Raw genomic sequence first — 26,479 nt, forward strand, 5'->3', positions numbered from 1 at the left:
CTCCCCCGGCGTCCCTCCCCTACGCGCCCCCAGCCCCCTCCAGCTCCCCCCCACGTGTGTGCCGGCGTCTCTCCGCAGACCCAAGAGGAGTGTTACGAGGCGCGGGTGTTCAGCCGCTCGGGTGACGGCGTCCCTCGGGAGCGCCCGCCAGCGCCCGTCCATCGCCCATCGTCGCCGGCAGGTAGCCGGCTAAAGGCTACGGCGACGGGAGGAGACACGAAGCGTGGCGGGCGGGGGGCGGGGGGCGGGGGGGGGGGCACCCTTGTGGGGGGTCTGACTGGGGTTCTTGGCACGGGTGTCTGAATGAGGTTGTCACTTTATATAAGTCTCCCTACCGACCCCCACACGGCCTACCGCCTCTTCGTGTCTCCCCCGCCAAAGGCTTCCTTCTCCGGGTTCGCGTACCAAATGGTGTCCGTGTACCAAATGGTGCCCGTGTACCAAATGGTGTCCGTGTGCGGCGGTCGGGGGGGGGGGGGGGGGTGGGGGTGCGGTGAAGCGCACGCCTTGCCGCACGGCCAGCGGGCGAGCGACGTTTTGTTTCCCGTCGGCCGACCGGATCAACCTCCCTGTGTGTTTGCGTGAACGAAGGAGGGTGCGTGCGTGCGAGGGTGCGGGCGTGCGGGAGCGTGCGCGTGATTGATGGAACGTCGTCTCGGTTCTCCGCCGGAGGTCCAAGCCGGGGCACCGTAGCCCTCCCGCGAGCCGTGCGATCTGGCAACACCGCCGTACGGTATTATTGGTGGAGCGCCACGTTTTATGCACACGCGCACGTACACACGCGCACGTACACACGCGCACGTACACACGCGCACGTACACACACGTACGCACGCGCGCGCACGGCCGACTGCACGCGGTGAATGAATTGGCAAAGTTCATCTGTCAGCAAGCAATAACGTGTTCTTAACCTGCCCTCCCCCTAAATTGTTCTTGATGGAGAGGAGCCAGTGTTTGTCTGAGCGCGGTCTCGCTGACGGTTATTGTGATTATTACTTTGCGGTTTTCTTCTTTTCTCCAGGAGAAGTTGGTTCAATGTCGACGGGTGAGGGGGGTGAGGTAGACGGGTGAGAGGGGTGAGGTAGACGGGTGAGAGGGGTGAGGTAGACGGGTGAGAGGGGTGAGGTAGACGGGTGAGAGGGGTGAGGTAGACGGGTGAGAGGGGTGAGGTAGACGGGTGAGAGGGGTGAGGTAGACGGGTGAGAGGGGTGAGGTAGACGGGTGAGAGATGAGGCAGGCAGGAGGGCAGCTCCAAACCTGGCTAGGCTGAGCGTCTGCGTGCCCCGCTGAGCGGCGGTGCCGCTCCACTTGCACTGGCAGGGCACGCCAGACCGCCGCTCCCCACGTGTCCCCAGGGGAGGGGGAGGTGGGGGGGAGTTCAGAGGTCACCGTGGCTAATCTTCCTTATTGCTGGCGTCCCAATGACAGGCAGAGGCGATCCGTGTGCCCTGCCAACTGGGCTCATTGCCTCTCAGTCTGCACGCCGAACGTGCAGACTGAGAGGGGCTTTTAAAATGCGATCGGCTCGCTGGCATCGTGGCTCCCCTGGCATCGCCGTTGCCTTGGCCTGGTGGCGCGTGCCCGCGTGCGCGTCTCTTTCCCTTCCACGCGAGACGGTTCGTCGCACAGCACTGGCGGCTGTGGTCCATTGTGCGTGACGTTAATGAGCCAGGGTTGACACAACAGTTTTGACCAAGCCGCTAATTCCGTACAATGAGACGGAATTATTTCTCTGCCTTTCTCGGAACATTACACGCGCACGGTTTTCGTAATTTCTTCTTCGGCGGTTTCGCCACAGCCGATGTGTTTTCTTGACGTGGCGAGGTTAACGTCTCTTTCGCAGCAGGTGTCATCCGTAGCCTGCCGTGTGTTGGTGTGAGCGAGCTGCTGATAGTTGGTATGTGAACAAGACCTGGACATTGCCGAGGTTAACTGAGCCCAAACCGATATTGCTTGGTGCATTACGTGAACATCAGCCCCAGGAAGACAAAGGCTGCTGGCCGTATTACTGGCCCAGTTGAGAGGTGCAACAATCGACCTGCCACTCACGCTCGCGATTAATCATGGTCAGGAATCATCCGTCGTGATGTTGATTATTTGTTTTTACATCGTGGTGAGTGGTAGCAGCCTCTCTCCCCCATGGACCCCCAGCGCGCAATACAACATATACAAATAGAAAATCCTCGATTCTTACACGCGCAATGCAGTGCGTCGTTATCGCGAGCTTTCAGAAGTGAAACCAGTCGGTGAATTGACGCTTCGTTATGACACTGCTGGCCAAAACCGCTGACGCCTATGCCATGCCGGACTTAAGCTAAACTAAATCTATTTTTTTATTTTACCAGGTAAGGCCCACTGAGCTCTATAGCTTTTGTCAGCAGCGGCCTGGTCACAATTCTGATAGCTTAACGAGAGGTATGCTTATGACGTGGAAATGTATTGCAGCTAGATACTCTTAAACGCATGTTTCTCAATGTGGAGGGAAAAACCGTGGGACCCGGAGAAAAATCCACGCGACCAGGGGAAGAACACGCAAACTCCAAATACGCAGGGGTCAGAGTAGGGATCGAACCCACGACCTCATGCATACCAGGCGAGGTAGTTAACATCTCGCTACCGTGATTTGTCACACGGATGATCCCATTTAGGCATTTGCCCGTCTATTTTACACGAGAGATCCATGGTGTGTGAGCACAGCATATGTGTATAAATAGGTGCTCGCAAACAGCACTTGCTCCCGCGAGCCTCATGAAGCTCAACAAAGTCACCTTCCCTGTGTTCTCATTATCGGACGACGGAACGCATCACAGAGTTTCGCGCGTCTGATTTCCGTCGGGGAAGAAAATTGATCTGATAATCGCGTCGACCAAAAACAAAAAATACGACAACCTATCCTATTAAAAGAAACGTACAAGTTTCCCTCGCTTTATGCGGATTCGGTTTGTGCGATTTCGCACCGTATATGCGGCTCACCTACTCCCCCTCCCCCCAAAGATTCGCGACATACGGTTTGAATTCACTCATGCGGCTATGCAGTCGGACGTGGGGCAGCCATTGTTTGTGTACTGTGTTCTGTGTGTGTCCTGCGTGCGTACTGTGCGTGTGCTGTGCGTACTGTGCGTGTACTGTGCGTACTGTGTGCGCTATTCGGCAGGCAGCTGTCTCATACACAGAGATACATAGAGATACAAAGACAAAGATCCCCCGTATAGCCTTAACATACTGTTGAGACAAGTGCTGTTAGCGAGCACCTATGAAGGCCGGCACGGCACACGAGGAGGTGGGTGGCCAGCACCACGCCTGGCCGCCTTTGTCTCCCTCTTTGCGATGTTTACGACGCACCGCACCAGGTACTCAATTTGAGGCTCAGTCGACCTAGGGGAGGCCCAGGACCGGTTCGGATAATCCTCACTGGTGTTTGCTTTGAGCGATGCAACATTGTGCGCGTGTGTACCGTGCGTCACTGTGGGTTGGGTGACTGCGCGATCCACACTACTCAGTTTCGCATTGTGCGCCCTGTTCTCGCGAACGCGCCTGCCTGGGCGGGGCGGGGGTACCGGGCCACGGCACGGAGAGAGAAAAAAAAGTGCGTTTTGAATGTTGTTCCAGTAAGTGGTAATGAGGTGGACAAAGAGCACCGTTGTTAGGCCGGCCCGCTGGGGTTGGATCCAGGGGGTGTGCGGCTGCGGCTGCGGGAGGTGGTGGCGGTGGTCGGAGAAGAAGGAGCCGGGGGAGGAGGAAAGGTGTGCGATGCTCGCCGCTGCTGCTGGACTTCGTGGCCAAGTGCTCTGTGAGGCTGGGGGGCTGTGGCGGGGGGGGGGGCTGTGGGGGGGGGCGGGGGCTGCCCGAACTTAGGTTGCGCTGCCGAGCGCCATTTCTTACAAACCCAATAAATTTCGCGAAATTTTCCCACCACCGCCACTGCTGCCCGACACCTGCTGCTCCCACCCGCCCACCCCCAACCTGTGTGGACCTTGCCCCCCCCCCCTCCCCGCCGTTACGCGACGCGACCTCTGTCGCAGCAGAGGGAACTACCACGCCGGAGACTGTCCTTCACCGAGGAGATGGAACCACCACGAGATTGGTTCCCGCGGTGCAGTGGCTGGATATGGAGCGTTGCATCGAGGCCTGACCGTGAGGGCCTGCCGGCGGCTTGCGGAGGACTTATGGGTAGATCATGGCTGCTGGTGATGACTGTCATCGGCGCATCCTAATTGTGTAATCAGAATGACGTGATGAGATCAATAAATGTCCTGGAATTGTTGCTGCCGGCAGTCGTCGCTCCGTCTGCTCAGTGGACGTCATCTCGGATTCGTCTTAAGAAAGATTTTTAAAAAATCCACCACGGGTCACTTGAATAGGCCTCGCACGTTCCAATGACCTTGTATCTGAGAACATCTCCTGGATGATGCCTTCGTAAAACTACTTCTCATTACCCTTTAATTGCCCGTTATCTACACCAGGTGGTGCGCCTTCCCACATGCCCTGCGTGTACTTCCCATATTTGGAAGCCGCTGGCGCTATGCACTTTAAAATCTAGGTTGAAAACTCGTTTCTTAGCGCGGTTGGCTAAGTACGCCGTGCGAAGGAAGTGCAACACACACAGACTCACACAGAGACCCATAGATCGTCCTTTCCGCGCACCTCCGATTAGCACGGTCGGCTACGTATACGGTCGGCGAAGGAAGTTCAATATACAGGCTGTACAAGGTAGGCCGAAAGTCAGGACACACAGGGTTATATTTATTCCAACAAATAACACGGTTAATTCGTTTTTTTGTAACGCTTGTTCCAACTGATTTACATGAATGCATGGATTATATTTTGAAATAAATTCAGGATTTTTTCTTTTTTTAAAGATAACTCGTTTAATCGGGAACGGTCATCAGTCGTGTTTTGTTGTCTTTTTTTTTCATTCGGGGTTCTTGGTCGGGTTTGGCAAAACGACGGACTTGAGGTGACCCCCCGTACAGGAAGAAGAAACACATTCCCGCGGAGGGAGCTGGTAGCAACGTTGGGTTGCTCGGTCAATGGCCAGGGTCAACGGCAGCACCACGTGGTGTGTTCCGCAAATATGCCCGACTGTGAGAGCGGACACAAGCCAGCGTGAGTAGGTTAAACGTTGAGTTTTATAAGGGCACCACGGGGTGACCAGCCCCTCCCCACCCAGCCCCACCCCTCCCACCCCCCATCCAGCCCCACCCTCCCCACCCAGCCCCTCCCCTCCCCAACCAGCCCCTCCCCACCCGGCCCCTCCCTCCCCACCCAGCCCCTCCCCACCCTCCCCTCTCCACCCAGCCCCACCCCTCGCATTTTTGGATGCACGACGGACGGACACAATAATACCCTGTGGACTGGTGTAACCAGGAGGTTCCTACCAGTAAAATAGATATTAATAAGAGATGTTATGTAATGATATTAGATACAATATTAAAATGAAGAGCAAACAAGTAAAAATATTGCAATGCCAGTTTAAATTAAATAATCCGTATGTGGCCTGACCTTTGTGGGTCATCCTGTACAAATAATTTCATGTTGCTGCTCCACTGGCAGCAGTGCACAAGTGTAAACAACAAAAAGCGTAACGCTGTCGTCAGTAACACAGCCCCTAACAATGGTCCTTCTCATCGCCTGCATATTGGTGATTTGGAGGGATCTCCTCGCAATGTTTGGATAAGTTTTGGCTGTACACTTTGTAGTATGTGTGGTGATAACCCAGCGAAACCACCCACACACACACTCGGGGAGTACGCCACTGACATCACAGACGGGTTAGTGGACAACCTGCTTGCAGCACTGCTTTCTCGCTGGCCCCTACAGGTGGTGGATCTCTCGAGCAAAATATGATGGTAGCATGAGTCACCGACCCCTCTGCATTGATTATTCCCCCCCCACTTTCGTCACTAATACTGCCGTAATAACCCTTCTCATCATCGATGATGATGATTGACAGAAAGAAGAAGTCTTGCATCAGATGACAAAACACTCGTTCGGGACATCGAAATTGACTTGAGAAAGGTAACCGTGGCCTTTGGAAGGTCACAATCACTGGAAGGGATGGGTAGCCGATGGTGGAGCCTGATGACGGAATGGCAGCCAAAGGAGGAGCAACAAAGAGGGGAGATGGAGCGATGAGGTCAGCGAGGTGGAACGCTGCATCGTGACACCGTGAGGGGATGAAGAGGACTTGGGGGAGGACTGCAGACAGCAGTGGCTAAACCATGGCTACTGCTGCTGTTGATGATTCACAACTCTCAACTGCTAAAAAAAAAAGAATTAAACTGATGAATGTGAAGAGAGATTTCTAAACCCTAGTGGGATACGAATAAAAATCAGAGGTCGGAGGGGGGCTTGACCTAGAACAAAGTCAAACGCTCACGCATAACTCACCGGTAATATCCCGCGATTCTCTCCAATTTAGATCAAGTTCTCAATTGACTCGTGGCGTGGCGTGTGCGTGTGTATGTGTGTGCGCGTGTGAGTGTGCGCGCGTGCGTGGGATCACAGCGGACTCGGGCCAAGGGCTGTGACTAACCAACCAGCCAGCTCAGCGGACTGACTCACTCTCGCACGGACAAACCCGAGTGCCCCGCGACGTGCGTACGTACGCGCGCGTAAGTGTGCAAGTGGGCACGTATGGTGGGCACGTGAGGTGGGCACGTTAAGTGGGCACGTATGGTGGGCACGTAAAGTGGGCACGTAGGGTGGGCAGGTAAGGTGGGCACGTTCAGTGGGCACGTGCGCGCACGCTTTGGCGCGTGTTTTGTTCACCTTAATTATTTTGGCCCCGTCTCATCTGACGAGAACCACGTGCTCCATTGGGCCGGTTCAAAGGGCTCGTCGTGGCAGAAGGCTCGGGAAGTGGTCACGCCCGCGTGTGTGTGTGTGTGTACGTGTGCGTGTGTGTACGTGTGCGTGTGTGTGTGTGTGTGCGTGTGTGTGTACGTGTGCGTGTGCGTGCGTGCGTACGTGGGGAGCGATAGTGTAGCGCGCTGCGCTTCGAACCCGGCCGCCCGGGTTCGATTCCCGCTCACGGCCAACACCAGTGACGATTATCTGAACCGGTCCTGGGCCTCCCCGAGGTCGACTCAGCCTCAAACGAGTACCTGGTGCTGTGTATAACCATCATCGCTGGGGAGACAAAGGCGTCGGGGTGTGGTGTTGGCCACCCACCCCCCTCCTGTGCCGTTCCGGGCCTTCATAGGTGCTCGCGAACAACACTTTCCCCAACAGTGTGTTAAAAGGCTACACAGGGTGATCTTTGTCCGTGTGTGTGTGTGTCACGGTCGTTTACACGCGGCCAGGGCTCCGAGCTCCAAAGCTGAAGGCAATTAAGCCCCCCCCCCCCCCACCGCGGAAACGCGAGAGGCCATGAAACACAAATTACAGAAGGCGACAGCGCTTCGCGAGTCTAATTGTTTGCAGGAGCACGGTCGTGCACCGAGCCCCGGCGCATTTAAAATGGGGAAAAAAGCGATGGCAAAGTTGAGTCCGTGAAATATGGAGCGTATAAATTATGATAATGCCAATTAGGTGTGTCGTGCCCAAAGCCGCCGCCGCCGTAACCCTTACCCCGTATAAGTTTCACTTTCGGTTTCTTTGAGTTTGGGTACACGGGTGGTGCCGTTCAGCGTCAGTTGCCCCCCGGGGCTATTTTACACGGGAGGAGCCCAACAGCAGCAGCAGCAAAAACCAAAAGACAAAAAAACCTTACCATTGCGGAGAACGCGTAAAGCATGGTGGGGGGGGGGGGGGACCTTAAGGAATATTGCGCAACTCGCCTTTTGCCGGCCCAAGGACGGGTGGTGTATTGCAGTAAATCTGAAACTTGTAAGCGAAAAGCAGACCGCGACGTGATATATTTATTGCATCCATTCGTGTGCAATTTGTAATGGCGCGGTGACACACAGACTTATTGCATTTTAAGGTTATAATCCCTTGTTCATCACGACGTCCTTTTTACTTTGATGTCTCAACAACAGCGTTACGGAGATCACGTGACGTGAGGGTTCTGGCTTTGTAGTGAGGGTTGTCAGTTGATGCCGAGGAGGGGGGAGGAGGCGCCTCGCCCCCCCCCCCCCTGTGGAGTGACGTCACCCGCTAATTAATATGAATGGAGGGGGGGGGGTGCCCATTTGGAAGACGTCACCTCTTCATGATTATTAATGTGGGGGGCTGTTCGATGTGGAGTGACGTCACCTGCTCATTATTAATTAGGGGTGCTACATTCGGAGTGACGTCACCCGCTCATGATTATTAATGAGGAGGGGGGTTCACGTGGAGGACGTAACCTGTTCATGATTATTAATGAGGGGGGCTGGTCGACGTGGAGTGACGTCACGCGCGGGACATACATTCTTGGCTCATGATAGTAGTGAATAGATGTATCTGCAGGGTGCTTTAAAAAATGTTAACACTTACATGGAACCATCGTTTTTAATGGAAAAAGAACGGCTAATACACTAACATGATAACAAATATTCTTGGTTCTTTCGGTAAAGTCACGGAGAAGGGAAACAATAAAATAATAAAAATATAAAACAATAAAAAACAAGAAAATGTTCTTGTTGTTGTTTTCACACCTGATGATGACTGCTTGTGTTGCAGTCGAAACGTCGTGAGAATTTTATTGTTGCATATTTTTATTCTTTTATTGTTTCCCTTCCACGTGACTTTACCGAAAGAACCAAGAATATAAATCCCTGCTGTCACGAAAGCTTTAAATCAAAATGATAACAAATGTCATGTTAATAGCCTCAAAAAGTCAAAGAGTCTCTCCACTTGTTCGCCATCGTTGTCAACACGTGGCCCTGGAATCTTCTCCACGTGTTGGCCATCGTTGTCAACACGTGGCCTGGAATCATTCTCCACGTGGTCTCCAGAGCCCGGAGGCAGCAGCACACCTCTCGTGCTATTGTCGCAAATTCTCCAAAGTGTTAAACATTGCTTTGAAGCACGCTGTACATGAGGAGTCACGGTGTAGTAGGATTCTACAGACATTCATGAGCCATTTCGATTCCACGCTAGATCCCGTGCTCCAAATGCGTGAACCCCAACGACGTAAACCCGCGCACAAAGACACAACCCGCTTGCGGTGACACCCTCGATATAATTCTTATCACCCTGCCGCCTTTGTCTCTCTCTCTCTTTCTCTGTCTCCCATTTGCTGAGATATGTTATTAATCAACTGTGAAAATCAACGTCATCATCATTGTCATCAGAACGGAGTATGTATGTGCGTTGAACTTCTTTCGCACCGTACGTAGCCAACCGTGCCAATCGGAGGTGCAGGGGGAAGGACAACAAACTAAACACAACAACAAGCGGTTCTAAAGAAATGTGTTTTTAATCTAGTTTTAAAAGTGCATGGCTCCAGTGGTTTCTTAATTTACTACTGTAATGAGCCAATAATGTCTGTGTGTCCCGCGCATGACGTCACTCCACGTCGACCAGCCCCCCTCATTAATACTCATGAACAGGTGACGTCCACCACATTGCCCCCCCCTTCATTAATAATCATGAGCGGGTGACGTCACTCCATATTGAACAGCCCCCCACATTAATATTCATGAAGAAATGACGTCCTCCAAATGAACACCCCCCCGCCATTAATATTAATTAGCGGCTGACGTCACTCCACATGGGGGGGGGGGGGGGGCGAGGCGCCTCCTCCCCCCTCCTCGGCGTCAACTCACAACCCTCACTACAAAGGCAGAACCCTCACGTCACCTGATCTCCGTAACGCTGTTGAGACATAGAAGTAAAAAGGACGTCATGATGAGCAAGGGATTAGAACCTTTAAATGAAATAAGTCTGTGTCACCGCGGCCTTACAAATTGCGCACGAATTGATGCAATGAATATATCACGTCGCGGTCTGCTGTTCGCTTGCAAGTTTCAGATTTACTGCAATACACTCGTCCTTGGACGGACAAAAGACTAGGATCGGAATGAAGAGTGTTCTGGACAGCTGCAGAAGCGCATCTGAAAGCACTCGAAGATGAGAAGTTTCAAACAACGCGCGGAAAAAAATATTCACCTATTATGATGATGATGATGATTAGAGTATCATGATAACGCTTCCTTTATTCAGGAGAGCCTCACAGAGTCTCAAGGCTCCTTTTTTTCAGGAGGGTCATGCCAGGCTTTCGGAGCAGAGGTGCAGCCTGTCCATCGACACGTGCATTTAACCACCTACTCAACGACACCGCGTATACAAATATTAAAAACAGTTTAACACGTAGGCTTTTGCGACCAGTATTATTCATAATAAAAATACTACTACTACGATGACTACGTGTTAAACTGAAGATACAAGTAGTAGACGTTTTGAATATTTCATAATAAAGGTTTCTGTATTAGATCGCGTTATTTATAAATGTGTCGCAACCCTCCATCACCCGACACGGCCAATCAGTAAACAATGTGTCACGCTGACAAAAGACAAAGTTCACTACTTTAGCCCACCGGTGTGTTGAAGAGTGAATCCACAACATTTACAATTTGAGTAGTACGACGTTTCGCTGGTAATTACATCCAGCATCTTCGGGCAATTTTCCAGAATAGTGAAGCGTTTTATTAACTAATACACAACACATTGCAATTCCGTACAGGTGAGTCACATGCTAAGTGGCTGATTACTGATCTATTACATAATTGCATACACCCCCACCTCCGCCTCTGATCTCGAAACTTGATGGGGTTCAACAACGATGACGTCATACTGCTGCACTATTTCAGACCGGAAGCAGGTGGATGGCTTCACTATTCTGGCAAATCGCCCGAAGATGCTGGATGTAATTACCAGCGAAACATCGTACTGCTCAAATTATAAATGTTGTGAAATTACTCTTCAACCCACCGGTGGGCTAAAGTAGTGAACTATTTGGTCTTTTGTCAAAGTGACATGTGTTTTACTGATTGGCCGTGTCGGGTGGTGGAGGGTTGCGACACATTTAGAAATAACGCGATCTAATCCAAAAACCTTTATTATGAAATTTTAAAAACGTCTACAACTTGTATCTTCAGGTTAACACGTAGTCATCGTAGTAGTAGTAGTAGGGCTTTCGCGAACAATATTATTAATAACTTAGGTTGTTTGGTTAGATCGCGTAAATATAAATGTGTCGTTAAACCCGCCACCACCCGACACAGCCGATTATTTGTAATTGCTGGCGAGACGTTGTACTCGAATTGTAAACGTTGTGGGTTTACTCTCCAACACACCGGTGTGCTGAACTAGTAACGAATTGGCAACGTTTTGTTAACGCGACAAACTTTACTAATTGGCTGTGTCGGGTGGTGGCGGGTTTAACGACGCATTTATATTGGCGCCATCTAACCCAAACACCTCTATTACGAACTGCATTTTCGCTGGGAGGTAATGGCCATGCCGCTGCTGCACGCGGGCTGTAATCCAGCACTGTGGAGGCAGCCGCGAGGAGGGTTGGTGAATCTCACACACACACTCACACAGATGCTGTGAAACTCCCTTCACGCGGGCGTTCGTGAAGAGCCCTCACCCTGGCTTGCCAGGAAGAGTCTGCAAAGCAAATGCTGTGGGGCTCACCAGTTCCATCTGTACGGGGATAGAGCGTTGCCCCCTCGCGCGCGTGGGTTTTTTTTTGTTTTCTCCCAGCCAGCTCCGGTTTACCCCCCCCCCCCCCCCCCGTGTATAAACAACTCATTGATTGGCCGAGAACAGCTTCGTACACGGAGGACCGCAGAGCTCTGGCGATTGTGCGTCGTTCTCTCTCTCTATCTTCGTGAGCGAGTGAGTGAATTTCTGTGCGGTGCGTTACGGGTGAACATTATTGTTAACTTTTACTATTGTACAGTTCATGTATACGATGTCAACTAAAACATGTTATACGTGAACGTTTTGAATGACTTGGTCGTTATCCGAATGGACACCACATGTTACCATCGGATTGTGTATGGCACCCATCATCTTATTTATAACACCTCCGTCATCATTACCATCCTGGGTGTGTGTGTATACATAGGACGAGCCGGCCTACAAATTATTACCAGGCATGGTGCGTTTTCAAACATTAACAGCGGGGGGGAGGGGGGGGACAAAGGCGGCCGGGCGTGGTTCTCGCCACACCCACCCCCACCCCCACTCGCGTTCCCGTTCCGGCCCTAACAGGCACTCGCTAACAAAATCACTTAGTGCCCTCGACGCGTGATCGCGTCCTGTTTGTTGTTCAACTGAGCATCACGCAGGCCATGATGAGGAGCCACCGTGGGTTTAGCGTTCTCGCGAAAAATCGACATCGTGGTATTGATCGTAATTGTGTGTTTTTGTTGGAGGTGTGTCGTTAACCCACCACCACCCGACACAGCCAATTACACCGGTGTGCTGAAGTAGCAACTAATTGGCACGTTTGGTTTACGTGACCAACCTTACTAATTGGCTGTGTCGGTTGGTGGTGGTGGGTTAACGGCACATTTATATCATTAGACCTCCTTTGCCAGTACCAATTGGTGCTCGACCAGATGACGCCTTTTGGGTCGAAGCTCAAAAGAAAGCCGTCCCTTGGTGTGGACCAATCAGTTTCAAGGACAATACATATATTATCATAGTATGTTTTTGTTTGCATTTTGACTGCAGGTATTGTGGTTAATGCAGTAACATGAATCCTTGTAAGAAGGTTTCAGTTTTGTTGCCAAAAAAGGGGAAAATCCCATTATTAATATGGCACATTTATACTTACGCGATCTAACCCAAAGCAATCATTATTGGCAATAATATTGGTCGCGAAAGCCGCCTGCGTGTTCATAAAAAAAACACACACTAGTGGGCGTTGGACGAAATGCTTCTCTTGGAAGGGCACGACGGCCGACGGTGGAGACTGGCGACGGATCGACAGCCAAAGGAGGGAGAGGGAGCGCGCCCAGGGAGGACCACCACGGCCTGTGATCGGAGCGGCGAGATGGATGGACCGCGGCATCGCAGCGCCGCCAGAGATGGCCACGGCGTCGGTGGGTGGGTGGGGGGGGATGCCCACCACAATCCAGCGGTGGAGAGGCCGCGTCCTGTCACGATGACGCAAACGACGATTGCCGTCAATTACGAGTTGCTCGCTACAACAACAACAGCAACAACAAAAAACGACGTGCGCGCACCAAGCTAGTCGACGGCGGCGGGTTTACAAACGCAGATGGCTCGCTCGTTCGTCCCAGCCACTCGCTCGCCGAACCACGTGAACTTCGCTCGTTGACTCAATCTGCACGCCCATGGCGGTGAACTCGATCCACCCGACTGACCGTTGCGTCTCCACCGCCGCCCTTTGCGAAACCGCGACCGCACTGCGGGTCAAATCAGCACATCCACCACTCTCCCATCCCCCTGTACATTGAGCAGTCCCACTCCTCCTTCACCTCCCGCCGCTTCTCTGGGCGTTGTAGAGTCCCCCGGCCGCTATAAATCTCCGCGCCATGATACGCCACTTTTGTTGAGCTACCATCTGTGATGGCCCGGTCGCTTCTGACAAAATGAAAAAGCAGATATGGAGCTCAGTTGGGGGGCTCTTAACATGGTAGAATAAAATATAGTTCCGTTCGTTAACACTAAAAAAAAAAACTGAACATCGGGGCCGTTCGCGCTGAGGCCGATGCGAGGTGGCGAGGTTTGTGTGTGGGGTGTGTGGAGTTGGAGAAAGAGAGGGGGGGGGGGTGGGGGGGGCGGTGTTCTCCAGGGTCGCTTTTGGAAACAAAGAGCGGTATTGAGGAGGGGGGGGGGGGAGGCGGTGGTGGTGCCGCGTGTGGTGAGAGCGGCCGTGTTTGTCAAGAGGGGAGCAGGTGAGATACAATGAGAAGCCTTGTCATTAGCACACACACACACACGCATACATACAAAGATCCCCCGTGTAGTCTTTGCAGACTGTTGGGGGCAAGTGCTGTTGGCGAGCAGCTATGAAGGCCGGAACGGCACACGACGGGGTGGGTGGCCAGTGCCACGCCCGACCGCCTTTGTCTCCCGAGTGCTGTTTTTACACACCACACCAGGTACTAATTTTAGGCTGAGTCGACCTAGGGGAGGCCCAGGACCGGTTCGGATAATCGTCACTGGGGCTGATGGCCATGAGCGGGAATCGAACTCGGGTCGCCCGGGTTCGTAGGGCAGCGTGCTCATCGCGAACCGCGACACTACCACCCCGACACCCAAAGATCACCCCTCCCCCCCCCCATATAGCCTTAACACACACTTACATACACACACCGCACACATACACACCACGTAAAAAAGATCCCCCGTATAGCCTTAACAGACTATAGGGGCAAGTGCTGTTAGCGAGCACTTATAAAGGACTGCACGTCACGTCACACACGAGGGGGTGGGTAGCCAACACCACGCCCGGCCGCCTTTGTTTCCCTAGTGGCGATGTTTACACACCGCACCAGGTACTAATTTGAGGCTGAGTCTTAACACATACACATACACACACATACACACACACATACACGCGGGCACACGAGGCCCTGGGCTCGCACACGGGGACCTGCTGAACACAGCGGAGCAAAGCTCCCCTGCCAGCCGTGTGGGGTACGCGCGTGGAGCGGTGGCGCAGCAGTTAGCCCGCTACGCTCCGCTACGATACACCCCGGCGACCCGAGTTCGATTCCCGCTCACGGCCACCGGCACCGGAACCGGTCCTGGGTCTCCCCGAGGTCGACTCGGCCTCAAATGAGTACCTGGTGCGATGCGTAAATATTACCACTGGGGAGATAACGGCGGCCGGGCGTGGGGCTGGCCACCCACCCACCCCCTCGTGTGCCGTGCCGACCTTCATAGACGCTACTGGCTAACAGCACTTGCCCCAACAGTCTGTCAAAGGATATACGGGGGGATCTTTGTCTTCGCGCGCGGTCAACAAGTTTCGAGGATCACGCTCTTGATTTACAGCAGTCACAATCGTCATGTTTGTCGTCAGCCCTCCTGTCAGTTGCCAATCTGCATGGGGGCCTCACGTCGCTCACGAGCATCATGAGCGAATGGGTTATCCACTCGCGGATGAAGCCCCCAGCAGCCCCTTGTCTCCCAACTCCGTCGGGTCGGTTGGGTAGAGGAGAGGCGTGACGTCGGCACGCATCAACCCGACCTCAACGCTGTGGGATGCGCGTGACGTCATCACGCAGACGTCATGACGTCACGCGCCCAGCCTGGGCCAGCGCAGCCAGGAAGGCTGCCAAACCAGTCAGCAAAACTTTTTTTTTAATCTCTCCCGAATATTGTACAGGCAGACCTCACTGAGCGCGACTCCATAGAACGCTGGGTCGTTCGTAGCGCTCTTTGTCCTGGAGACATTTTTCGTACGAACAAAAATATAATTACTTTAAAAAAAGAAAATAAAAAATCGATAAAGCGCTGGCCGAGGAAACGTACCCGACCCCCCCCCCCCCCCCCAATCATCATCATCTCAGCCAATGACAGCGACGCACGCTTTGAGTCAACCAGATCACACCCCCCCCTCCCCCCCCCCACACACACCCGCGATTCGATTATCACGATTCGTAAAGTTCCACGTGTGTGTGTGTGTAGGACAGGGTGCTTGCTCATCGATAGAAACACGCGCAACGGATGAACGCTCCCAGATTTTTGTTTCTCTTTTTAAACCACCGGCCTCCCCGTGAATGAAGGTGAACAACGGAGCGACGAACGTGGATTTGCCTCACGGGCCGAGGGACAGGGACAGGTCACGTGGCGCCGTGACCCCATGGCCGAGTTGCGACACGGTAATATTGCTGGCAATGACAGCTCCTGTCGGCCGCGCTAATTAATTGGCATTTATCAGCTCCGCAGGGGGTTTGCGTAATCGTCGCTTTACCAGGGCGCAAGCGATGATTTGTCCGTGAAATTTTTTTGTCAATAATTTTTTTTTGGTGATCAGAATCAGAATATTTATTCATACTCTTCCGGTTGGCTACGTAGCGTGCGAAAGAAGTTCAACATACATACAAACATACAATCCGATGAGCTATGAAGCTTTTTTTCGCGTTGGCAGCGGTGGTACAAAGCCACAAACAACAAACAGCAACTCAATAACCACCGTTGTGGCCTTAAAATGATCAATGTATAATAGGCGACGTTTCGGGGAATAGCCCTTCTTCATAGGTGCACAGGTAGAGACGCCGGACAGGTTTGTCTCTCTCGGTGACGATGAAGCGGTGAGTGGAGGAGCGCGGGGGTGTTACAATGGAAGGAGGTTTCTGAAATAATGAAATGGACAACGAAGCAGCGCGTTGCGCCAGCGCTCGCTCGGCAAGCCGTACGCACAGACCGCGACGCGTCACCGTGTACACGTGCCTAGAGAGGGCACGTGTACACGGTGCCTAGAGAGAGCACGTGTACACGGTGCCTAGAGGGCACGTGTACTCGTGCACGTGTGTACACGGTGCCTAGAGGGCACGTGTACTCGTGCACGTGTGTACACGGTGCCTAGAGGGCACGTGTACTCGTGCACGTGTGTACACGGTGCCTAGAGGGCACGTGTACTCGTGCACGTGTGTACACGGTGCCTAGAGGGCACGTGTACTCGTGCACGTGTGTACACGGTGCCTAGAGGGCACGTGTACTCGTGCACGTGTGTACACGGTGCCTAGAGGGCACCGTGTACACGCGACACGTCACCGTGTACTCATGCCTAGAGACGGCACGTGTACACGGTGCCTAGAGAGGGCACGTATACACGGTGCCTAGAGAGGGCACGTGTACACGGTGCCTAGAGAGGGGACGTGTACACGGTGCCTAGAGAGGGCACGTATACACGGTGCCTAGAGAGGGCACGTGTACACGGTGCCTAGAGAGGGGACGTGTACACGGTGCCTAGAGAGGGCACGTGTACACGGTGCCTAGAGAGGGCACGTGTACACGCGTGCACAGCTCCATCGGCGAATGCACCTCCGGGGGGAGGGAGGTGACGGCATTCCCCGCGCCGTGCGGCACGCTACGGTGGGAAGCTTCATTTGGACAGACGAAGCCGCGCCGGTCCGCGCAGTGCCGGGGGTTGCTGAAGGCGGTGGGGGTAACACAGACGTGGATTGTTTTGATGCTCCGCCCTCTAATGCCCGCCACTGCGTAGCTCCCCAACAGCCTGCAACGTCTGTTATGCGTGGTAATCGGCCCATGTTTCGTACAGGCTCAAACACCCCCCCCCACCCACCGCGCTGAGCTTTGTGAGATCTTAACGAGATCATGTACAATGCGGAGAGACGGAATATCTACGGGTCGGGGTATATCACTTACAACAACAAGAAAAACATCTTGGCAGACCAGTCCATTAAGTGAGCAAGCTTAAACCCGTGTGTAAAAAAAAACACATCCCCTCCAGGCATTCGCCAATCCCGCTGGTAGGCCAGAATAGCGTTGAACGCTTTTCAAATATTATATTCCAGACTTCGCGAACCGTTGCCAATGATAATATTTCGCTGGCAATCTTTGGCAAAGGGAAGGTGGGGAAAAAACCACGCAGACCCAGGCATTGGTGCTGGAGGGCTCTGTGGTGAGTTGAGCTATACTGTTGGTGAGCTGTGTGGTGAGTTCAGTACTGGAGTTAAGTGAGCTGCGTGGTGAGTTCGGTATTGGTGTCTATTGGCTTGTTGGCTTCTGATGAAACGGCACTTGCAGCAGCTGATAGCTGCCCATAGTGGCAGCGAGAGGGCACTGGTAATGACGCCTGGTACAACGAGCACTCTCTGTATTTTGCACGCCTCGCTCTGCTGATGAGGCCTGGGAGGGCGAAGCCGATCCAGAGTTATTGCGCTTAATCAGATGTTCCCGTATTGATTGTATTGATTTGAAGCTTTCGTGACTGCAGGAATCCAGACTCTTTGTTTCTTTCGGTAATGTCACGTAGGTAGAAAAAAAAAATATTAGATCACGACGTTTCGATCGCAACACAAGCAATCGTCATCAGGTGAGACAACCATTCCTGATGACGATGACGATCTGATGACGTCGTGATCTTATTTTTTTCTACCTACGTGACTTTACCGAAAGAACCAAGGCGTAAAGATTGTATTGCTTAGAGGTTCTGGAACAGCAATAACGAGTATCGCCCACAATAGCGCGGTATGGATACGGCTCGTGTATGCTTTGATCCAGCGGTGGACTGATCTTGCCTAACGACGCGTGTATGCTGAACTTCTTTCGCACCGTACGCAGCCCAACGGTGCCAATCGAAGGCGCGGGACCACGATGATGAATCATAATCCGGGGTATGAAAACATAAGAATCGGGGTTTACCCTTTCTGGCGATTAAACAGTTGCCGAGATGTCAAACATCAAACCTTCTCCCAAGCAATCATCAGCCGGGGATCAATCCACTGCTGGATGAAGGCCTCCGTAAGCTCATGCGAAGCACCCAAATGCTGTTGCATTCCGCACGCCAGCCGACTCCATCGCTCCGTCTCCGCGTGAGGCTTCCCTTGTCGGCTCGCTCGCTCTCCCTGCCGCCTGTCCCTTCTGTTGTCAATTTGCGTTTCTTGCTGTTCGTCTAACGCCATTTATTTCTTTTCAAAACTAGTCACTTATTTTTTGCAACCAACATTAAATCTCAAAAAGTCTCCCTCCCCCCGCCGCCCCCCGCGTCTCACCCAACCACACCCGGCACTCCCCCACCTCGCAACCACCCACCCACTCACCCACCTCCCTCTGCCTCACTCATTCTGCTCCCCTCCTCACCCTTATTCCTTACACCCCCCCACCTCCCCCCTCTCGAGCCACCAGTGGAACGAGTGAGTTTAGCGAGCAATCCAACACACACGCCCCATCTCCCCCACCCACCCACCACTCTCCCAACCCCCACTCTTCCCCTCACCCCCCCCTCTCTCTCAGGCCCCTCCGCCCACAAATTACCGTGACCTCCCATGAATAAGAGGCGGCTCGCCTGTAGGAGCGTGGCCAGTGCACTAGCCCTGCCAGTCCCCCGCGAGGAGAGACAGACAGAGAGAGGAGAGAGAGACCAAAGTGGAGACCTCGAGTTGTGAGCGCGAGCGCGCTGAGAACCGACGAACATCGCCCTACGAGAGAGAGAGACACGCAGAGAAGACAAAGAGAACGAGGGAGACAAGAGGAAGGATCCACGTGGGAAGGTGGACTGGCACGGCACGCGCGCGCACGCGTCCACGACCAGGGCTCGAGAACGCCCGAACATAACCCGGCAAAAGAAAATCGGTAGAATTCAATAATTAAAATTTCTATTTTTTTTTGTTTAAGTCCAGCGCGCGCGTCCCCTTCACCAGCCCTGCATCTGCCCCTCTCTGCTTCTCGCGCGACCCAGGTGAGCGCCTCTGTCGGGTGCATATGTGCGGCTATGATGGTGATGGTGCTGATGACTCTCTGTGACGATGTGCAATAGTGAATTATTTAGCCAGGTGAGAAAGAGCCCATTCAAATAAAATAATTGCAAAGGAGGCATGGGCTTTGATTGTTGATGATGAGGGTGTTGGCATGTTGGTGAAGTCGTGGTGGGGATGAGTGATGACAGCGGTGGAGTGGTGGTGGTGGTAATGTTGGCGTTGTGGTGGTGGCAATGATGAAAGTGGTCGTGATGATAGTGGTGGTGATGATGATGATAATAGCGGAAAATAATATATGAATGAATGAATGGAGGATGATGGACAGCGATACTATTAACGACCGGTGATAACTTTCACGTGCGTCAATCAAAACAGCCGTTCGTCTCGACCGGCTTGTCCCATCAATGAATCATTGCCACGGCTACGCGCCTCGTCGATTGACGGCGATTGCTCATTCGCGTTGGAGGTGGCGCGTGTCTGGGACCGCAGGGCACCCCCGGGGGGGGGGTCTCTCGGCCGCTAACGAGAGGCGCGTCTCATTGCGATTTCACGGGGCAATTTGGAGAAGCCCCTTCACATCTGGAGAGAGCGGCGCAAAGCGGCACGCACTCAGGATGCAGCCTCTCGACTCCGTCCAGGCTCTGCCGCTTCGCAGCGTTGAACATCTCACGCGGCCCAATAAAACCCCCACCACCACCTACCCACATCTCGCGCCAAGTAGGAAATAAGACACATGCGTCTATAATGTACCACGTGCCGTATTCTCCGCGTGCGATCCAAATCGAACTAGCAGCCCGCGCGTTCTTTGGACGTGCCCGTCCATCGGTGCCTCCATCCCTGCGGATGTGACGCCCTGCCAGCCAGCCAGCCGGACAGACAGTGACACGTGTGTTTCTCATGTTGTATGAAGTTGTGGTTGCGTCTTTATAATCCGGTTGGTGTGTGCGTGTGCGACCAGATTGCGATAGCTTTATTGGACACCGGATGCACTTTTCGGGTGCGTCCAAGTCTCCGGGGTTGACTTATGATCCATAAAATACGACCATGAGGACGTTAGTATTCCTATAATCTATAGTCGTTATACTCATACCCAATATCGATAACAACTTTCAACAATTTTCCAATTCCACTGCTGGATGAAGGCCGCCCCACGCTCTGTCGGTCGCGGGGGCTTTGACCATACTTCACCACGCCGGCCAGTGTGGGGATTGGTGAATGTGGTCGAGAGAAAGAAAGAGAGGGGGGGGGTCCGAGGACTGCTCAGATACAACTCGCTGCCGTTGATGCGAAGCCGAGGCCACGGATCGAATCTCACGTCGCCGGGTTCGTAGCGCGGTCACGCCAACCACAGCGCCACCGTCTCCCCACAGTATATCTCTCGCTCTATATATAGGCACACAAACACACACTACACAAGATGAGATGTGTAGATAAAATTCCACCGCGTTCCTAGCAAAACGCCCCCCCCCCCCCCCCCGAATTTAATTTCGGAACGAAACAAAGGAAACGTCAATTGGGCGGTGTTTGTTGGCCCGATCCGCGCGTAACGAGGAAGCCGTGCACGTGTTTGCTCTTCTCTATTTCAAAATTTGAAATTAAAACCAGGACGATACGAGGATTTATAGAGCGCGAAATTGCGCCCACCGCTTCCCTCCTATCACAGGATGCGTTGAGCAGACCACAGCGGGCAGATAGATGCGTTCACTCGTACAGGGAAAGCGACTCAGTAAGGCATGGGCGAGATATACGAGCGTGCATTTCTTGAGCTTGGACTTGGAAGGGGGGGGGGGGCAGGTAGTCGACAGCACGGATGCCTGGGGGAGGGGTGGGAGGAATGGAGCTTCCAGGCAATAGGGTACAGCAAAACTGAAGAAGCGGCCTCCCCACTCGTTGAGTGAAAGCTAATTTGGGGGAGCTTCGAGAGAAAGCCTGGGTTGCTGGAGCGGAGAGCACGCGGAGGGGATTGGAGTGAGATGAGAGGGGAGAGGGAGGAGAGTGCGTGGAGAGGAGTGGAGTGAGATGAGAGGGGAGAGGGAGGAGAGTGCGTGGAGGGGAGTGGAGTGAGATGAGAGGGGAGAGGTAGGAGGGTGTTTCACCTTGTTGAGGGGTTGTGAAGTCTGGAACTCCTCGGCAGGAACAGTTCACATCGCCGTGGCCTGGAATAGAACTCGGATCAGTGGGTCCATAGGGCGTTGCGACAACCACTGGCGGTGGCTTTGGGAGGCCTTCACCCGGCAGTGGATAGATCATGGCTGATGATGATGATGAATACTCTACAGCCCACGTGTGTAAGCGCTGCTGACCGAGACTCGCACACACGTTGCCACAATTCATTGGTGATTGAACGAGTCTCAGTGAATGGGTTGTGGTTGGTGGATCAAGCACGGATTTACGACTACTGTGACTGGCACGCTGGCGAAGGTTGGCGAGTTGCTTGGGGAGATTGTGTGTGTTTTTTTATATCCAGCAGTGGATTGATCATGTTTGATCGTGATGATAATGATGCCCACTCGGCTGGGCAAATAGTTGGTTGCCTGTAATAGGCAGTACAGCAAGTAGGTTCGTGACACGTCCTGACTGAGAGCCCGTGGTGCGGACATCGTCTGAGCACGTGTCCCCGCGCATGCGAAGTGAATCGTCATGATCATCGATTCATCATTAAATAAATAAATAAAAATCAAATATCAAGCATCAAGAATCATCTCATCTTCATCGAATAATTAAATCATCATCACATCATCATCGTCTTTATTAATATTGCACATTATGAATGTATATTGAACTTTTTTCGCACCGTACGTTGCCTACCGTGCTAGTCGGAGGCGCGGCGGAGCGCGTTCGCCGCTCGTTGCAGAGCTCCGCGGTTCCAATCCAGCGGCCGCTCCGATTAATACTGCGGCGGGTGTTGTATTAACCGCAGTAGCAATTTGCGCCTTTTTTTTACTTCGGTGAACTTTTAAATATCCCCCTGGTGGCATTCGCAAGAGTAGGCCATGGGGTGCCAGGCGCCACGGCGCAACATGTGGCAACGTTCGAAAGTTTCCCGCAAATTTTCCTAAATTGGGACCTCACCAACACACACAGCCGCCGCAGCAGCAATCAATGCCCTCTACTGACAGATCCATGCCCCCCAGGTCACTCTCGCAAGTTCTTCTTTCGTATGGAATTGTGAAAAGCAACAGTGTTTTTTGTCTTAATGATCGTCATAAATGAATACAAAGGTTCCTCATTCAGTCCAATGAGGTGCTTGACGCAGTGTGGATTTCAGCGATACCGCCAGGATGTGCATAGATGGAGAATTCGCCGGTGCATTCATCGCAAGTGTAACTTTCCCATCCCAGTCTCTTCACCTTCTCGCCTGTGTCAACAAAAAAATCAACTCGACTTTTCCGTAATGGTAATAAAAAGCACAGCTTTGTGAGCGAGATTCACTTGCAGCGTAAAGCGCTCGCTCGCTCACTTCCCTCCGCAATTTGAAATCAGCGCGCATTTCGAGCAGTGGTTCTTAACCTTGACTGCAGCCTTTGGTTCTCAGAAGAGGCATCTGGCAACCCCAGGTTAAGAATCACCGGTTTAGAGTTTTTTTTGGCCGCTGTAAATGACCTCACACGTTGAGCCGCCTCGCTGAGCTCTCATTTGTGATCGCCAGAGTCGCTTCTGAATGAAGAGCTTCATAGCTCAGTGGGCCTTACCTGGTGAACTAAGAAAAAAATAGTTGTTAGTTAGACTCACTCTACCCCCCCCTACTCCCCACCTTGTGGCCTGACCGCAACGCGAGGAAGGGGATTAGAGGGTGTATGGGGTCATGGGGTAGGGCTGGGGTCTCGGCCTAGTGCCGGTGTTCGTGTCGGATATTAAAAACGCGTGTGCACACTCTCGTCCAACCCAGGCAATCGGCAACCAAAGTAACAAGAAGAGCCATGTTTTTTTCTTCTTCAATTTTCCGTACGAAACTGAAATATTTGAAGAGCCGCGCAACGCACGTGGCGATTACGAGACGCTGGCGTTCCTTAAATCAAGAACTGTCACGCAGCGATCCTTGAAGAGTCACACGCGGTTCCGGAGCCGCTGGTTGCCGACCCCTGGGTTTCGACCCCCTACTTTGGATCCATCTCCTCCCCCCTTCATCCTCCCTCTCCTCTCCGACCCTGGCTCCATCCCCTCCCCCCGCCCCCTCCACTGTGGCTTAACAGACGCGTCGATTCATCGATTAGTATCGATTATAAAGGCTCACGGTGCATCACGTGCACGGGACAGCTTGCGCAAAGAATCGCGCATACAAGTACTGTGCAGACTCATCTACTTACGAACACTCAACTTACGCACTTTCAGAGATACGGACAAACCTGTCCGTATGTCCAGTTGCCTGTTCGGACCGAGAGTCATAAGCTCAACCGCCGCGCAATTGATGGCGTTGATGGAATCTACATCTGCAGAACACGAAGAACCAGTGGCATCTATATCTATAGAAGATTATGCAACTTTTAAATCCATTCCCCGTGCTTAGTGTGCACGCCGTACAACACGTTCAGGAATCGACAGGAGTAAATTTGGACTTACGAACACATCGACTTACGAACAGACCTCTGGAACCTAACGCGTTCGTATGTCGAGGAGTCCCTGTATTTATTTCAGCTTCGCGTACGTGCGTCAACCGGCCAGCCACGACAAGCCGCTGCATTCGTCAGAGTGGAGAAAACAAAACAAAAAACTAGAATAATCTGCGTCTCGACGTGAACACCGTCCGCCAGTAAAGGGCCGCTACGTTCGCCACTCTGTTGCGGGGGCTTTCAATCGACGTTTGAATCGAATCGGGCCATCGAATGGAATGAGCGGGGCGTGAAATATGACAGACGCGTAGCGTGCTCCACAGCCCCCTGCCTGCTCTCCCATCCCCGCCCCTTACGGAGCCTCTCCACCCCCCCCCGCCCTGCCAGGCGCCTCACCCCGACAGCCCCCCAGGCTGCCGAGTCGTCATCAATCCGGCCGACTCGATAGGCCGCAGTCACCGAGCTCGGTCGTGACGCGTTCTCTTCCCGTAATTATCATCCCCCGCCCACTCACCCCACCCCTCTCTCGACCCCCCCCCTCCTCCACCGTTCCTCAACCCCCCCACCACCACTATTACCCCCTCACATCATCTCGACTCTTGCATCCATCCCTCCCCCGCCCGCGGAGCCAGCCGCGCGTGTGAGACTGCGAGGCTCGCTTGCGGCTCCACTCAGCAGCGGTGCTTGCTGGTCAATTGGGGGGGGGGGGGGAGGGGGCTAAGAAAAATCCCGACCCCCCCTCTCCCCCCACTCCTAGTGAGATGACATGACGTCACAGTGAGTTCTCGCTTCAAATGATAATTGAGGCGAGGCTCGTCTCTTTACATGCCCTGAGTCGGCGGGTGAAAATTCCGCAACAAAGTGGTACTAACTTTATCGACCCCCCCCCTATATTGATGATGGGCTGAGTCGATGCCCTAGTAGGATTTTAAATTGCAACCTTGGGATTGCGAGCCACCACCTGGCCTGTGAGATGACAGAAGGGACATCGACAAGCGGTCCCCCCAAGGGCAGCAATCAAAACTAAGCACACGCGAAGGTCCCCAAGAAGCTCAAGGGGAATTTAATATTACTCCCCCCCCCCCTCTCTCTCTCTCTCATCCCCCATCTCCTCTGTTATTTATTTTCGCTCGTCTCAATCACATCTCTCGAGCTTTTGTCCACATTTCTCAACACTCGCTACATTTCTCTCGTCGCAATGCATCACTGCCTCGTGTCTACATCTCTCCTGTCATCTCACTGGGAGTGTGTGATATCGAAAGAGCCCCCCCCCCGCCCGCAAACCATCCCCTCCCCCCCAAACAAATAATTGCTGCATCCAGTGGGCCAGCACCACCACCACCACCGCTGGCAGAGCAATGCGCCTCTAAATCCTCACACGTTTTGTCCGGAGGCCGCTGTTTACCTTGTGCCAACATTTGTGTGCATTTCCAGGACCCCGATTGAGTTGACCTAATGACCCCTGCACGGCTGGGGGTGGAGGGGGGGAGGAGGGGTGTGGGGGATGTTGGGAGGGAGGGGAGGGGTCACACTCTGTCCACATCACGACGCCAGGCGACGGTGCCGCGGTGGTTTAAAATGTCAAAAGGGTAAAGGCGCAGCCCCGCAATTGCGCGCTCCCATACCACTGCTGGCGGGAGGGCCTCCACTTAGAGCAGTGGTTCCTAACCTGGGGTGCACGCACCCCCTGGGGGTGCGAGGCATGGCCAGATTTTTTTAGAAGGTAAATCATCGAAAGACAAATTAAGCACGGGCACCTAAGTCCAACTTACTTTGTTTCGCCAAACGCTGCGCATTTATTTATTTATTTATTGGCATTTATTAACATTGTACGGTTTTCTTAACAATTACGAACCAAAGGGGTGCAAGGCTGCAGTAAAAGTTAACAACCACTGACTTAAGGGGGATCATCTAGACTGTCGAGAACCCATCGCTCTACGGTGTTTATTATCATTATTCTTGTTGCCTACTGGACCACGCTGGGCGGACGTCTTGAAGGGATCGGGATGACCCGCAGTGGATAACACCCAGAAGATAAACAAAACTCGTGTACTGCCATCTGCTAGCTACCTCACATCCCAGTTACTTCTATTCACTGCCACTGTGTTAATCCACTCTCGTCATGTTACCGACCTCGCCTCGTGTACAACAGGTCGTGGGTTCGACCCTGACGCCTGCTGCTGTATAATTGGAGTTTGCGTGTCTCTCTCTCTCTCTCTCCCCGTGGTCGCGTGGATTTTTCTCCGGGACCTCCCGTTTTTTCTTTCCCTTTCCACCATTTAGAATCAACATCACGCGTTTAGAGTATTTGGCTTGCTATTAATGACCACACGATAAGCCACTTCGTTGAGCTACCACTTGTGATATCCAGGTCGCTTCTGAAAAAGAGCTATGTAGCTCAGCGGACCCTTACCTGGTAACATTCAAAATATAGATATAATATACATTTAGGGTTGCTTGATCATATGTCACCATGCATGCTACATGGGGTCAGCGTGGTATGGTGAAGGTGGGTGGGGCGACGGGGGGTGAGAGGGGGGGGCGTTTACGCAGCATCGGTTCAGATAACAGTCGGCACCGGCACGAGCCCTGGCCGGGATTCGGCCTCAGATCGCACGGATTAATA

At 53.0% G+C, this 26,479-nt stretch overlaps 2 protein-coding genes across 3 annotated transcripts in view; both read left to right on the forward strand.

Moving 5' to 3' along the window:
* XRCC4 (X-ray repair cross complementing 4) overlaps nt 1-4,850 on the forward strand; it is a 57,001-nt gene extending 52,151 nt beyond the window's left edge. The window contains exon 9 of the mRNA XM_032949555.2: nt 79-4,850. The gene's annotated coding sequence lies outside the window, so the exon portion shown is untranslated. The remainder of the gene's footprint in view (nt 1-78) is intronic.
* A 14,013-nt stretch (nt 4,851-18,863) lies between these two features.
* Nucleotides 18,864-26,479, forward strand: part of LOC116940201 (uncharacterized) — a 39,284-nt gene continuing 31,668 nt past the window's right edge. For both annotated transcript variants that reach the window (XM_032949615.2, XM_032949626.2), the window contains exon 1: nt 18,864-19,284. The gene's annotated coding sequence lies outside the window, so the exon portion shown is untranslated. The remainder of the gene's footprint in view (nt 19,285-26,479) is intronic.

Source organism: Petromyzon marinus, chromosome 1 (assembly GCF_048934315.1).
Source record: "Petromyzon marinus isolate PM22_M1 ecotype Great Lakes invasive population chromosome 1, UKy_Petmar_22M1.pri1.0, whole genome shotgun sequence".
NCBI classification, from domain to species: Eukaryota; Metazoa; Chordata; class Hyperoartia; order Petromyzontiformes; family Petromyzontidae; genus Petromyzon; species Petromyzon marinus.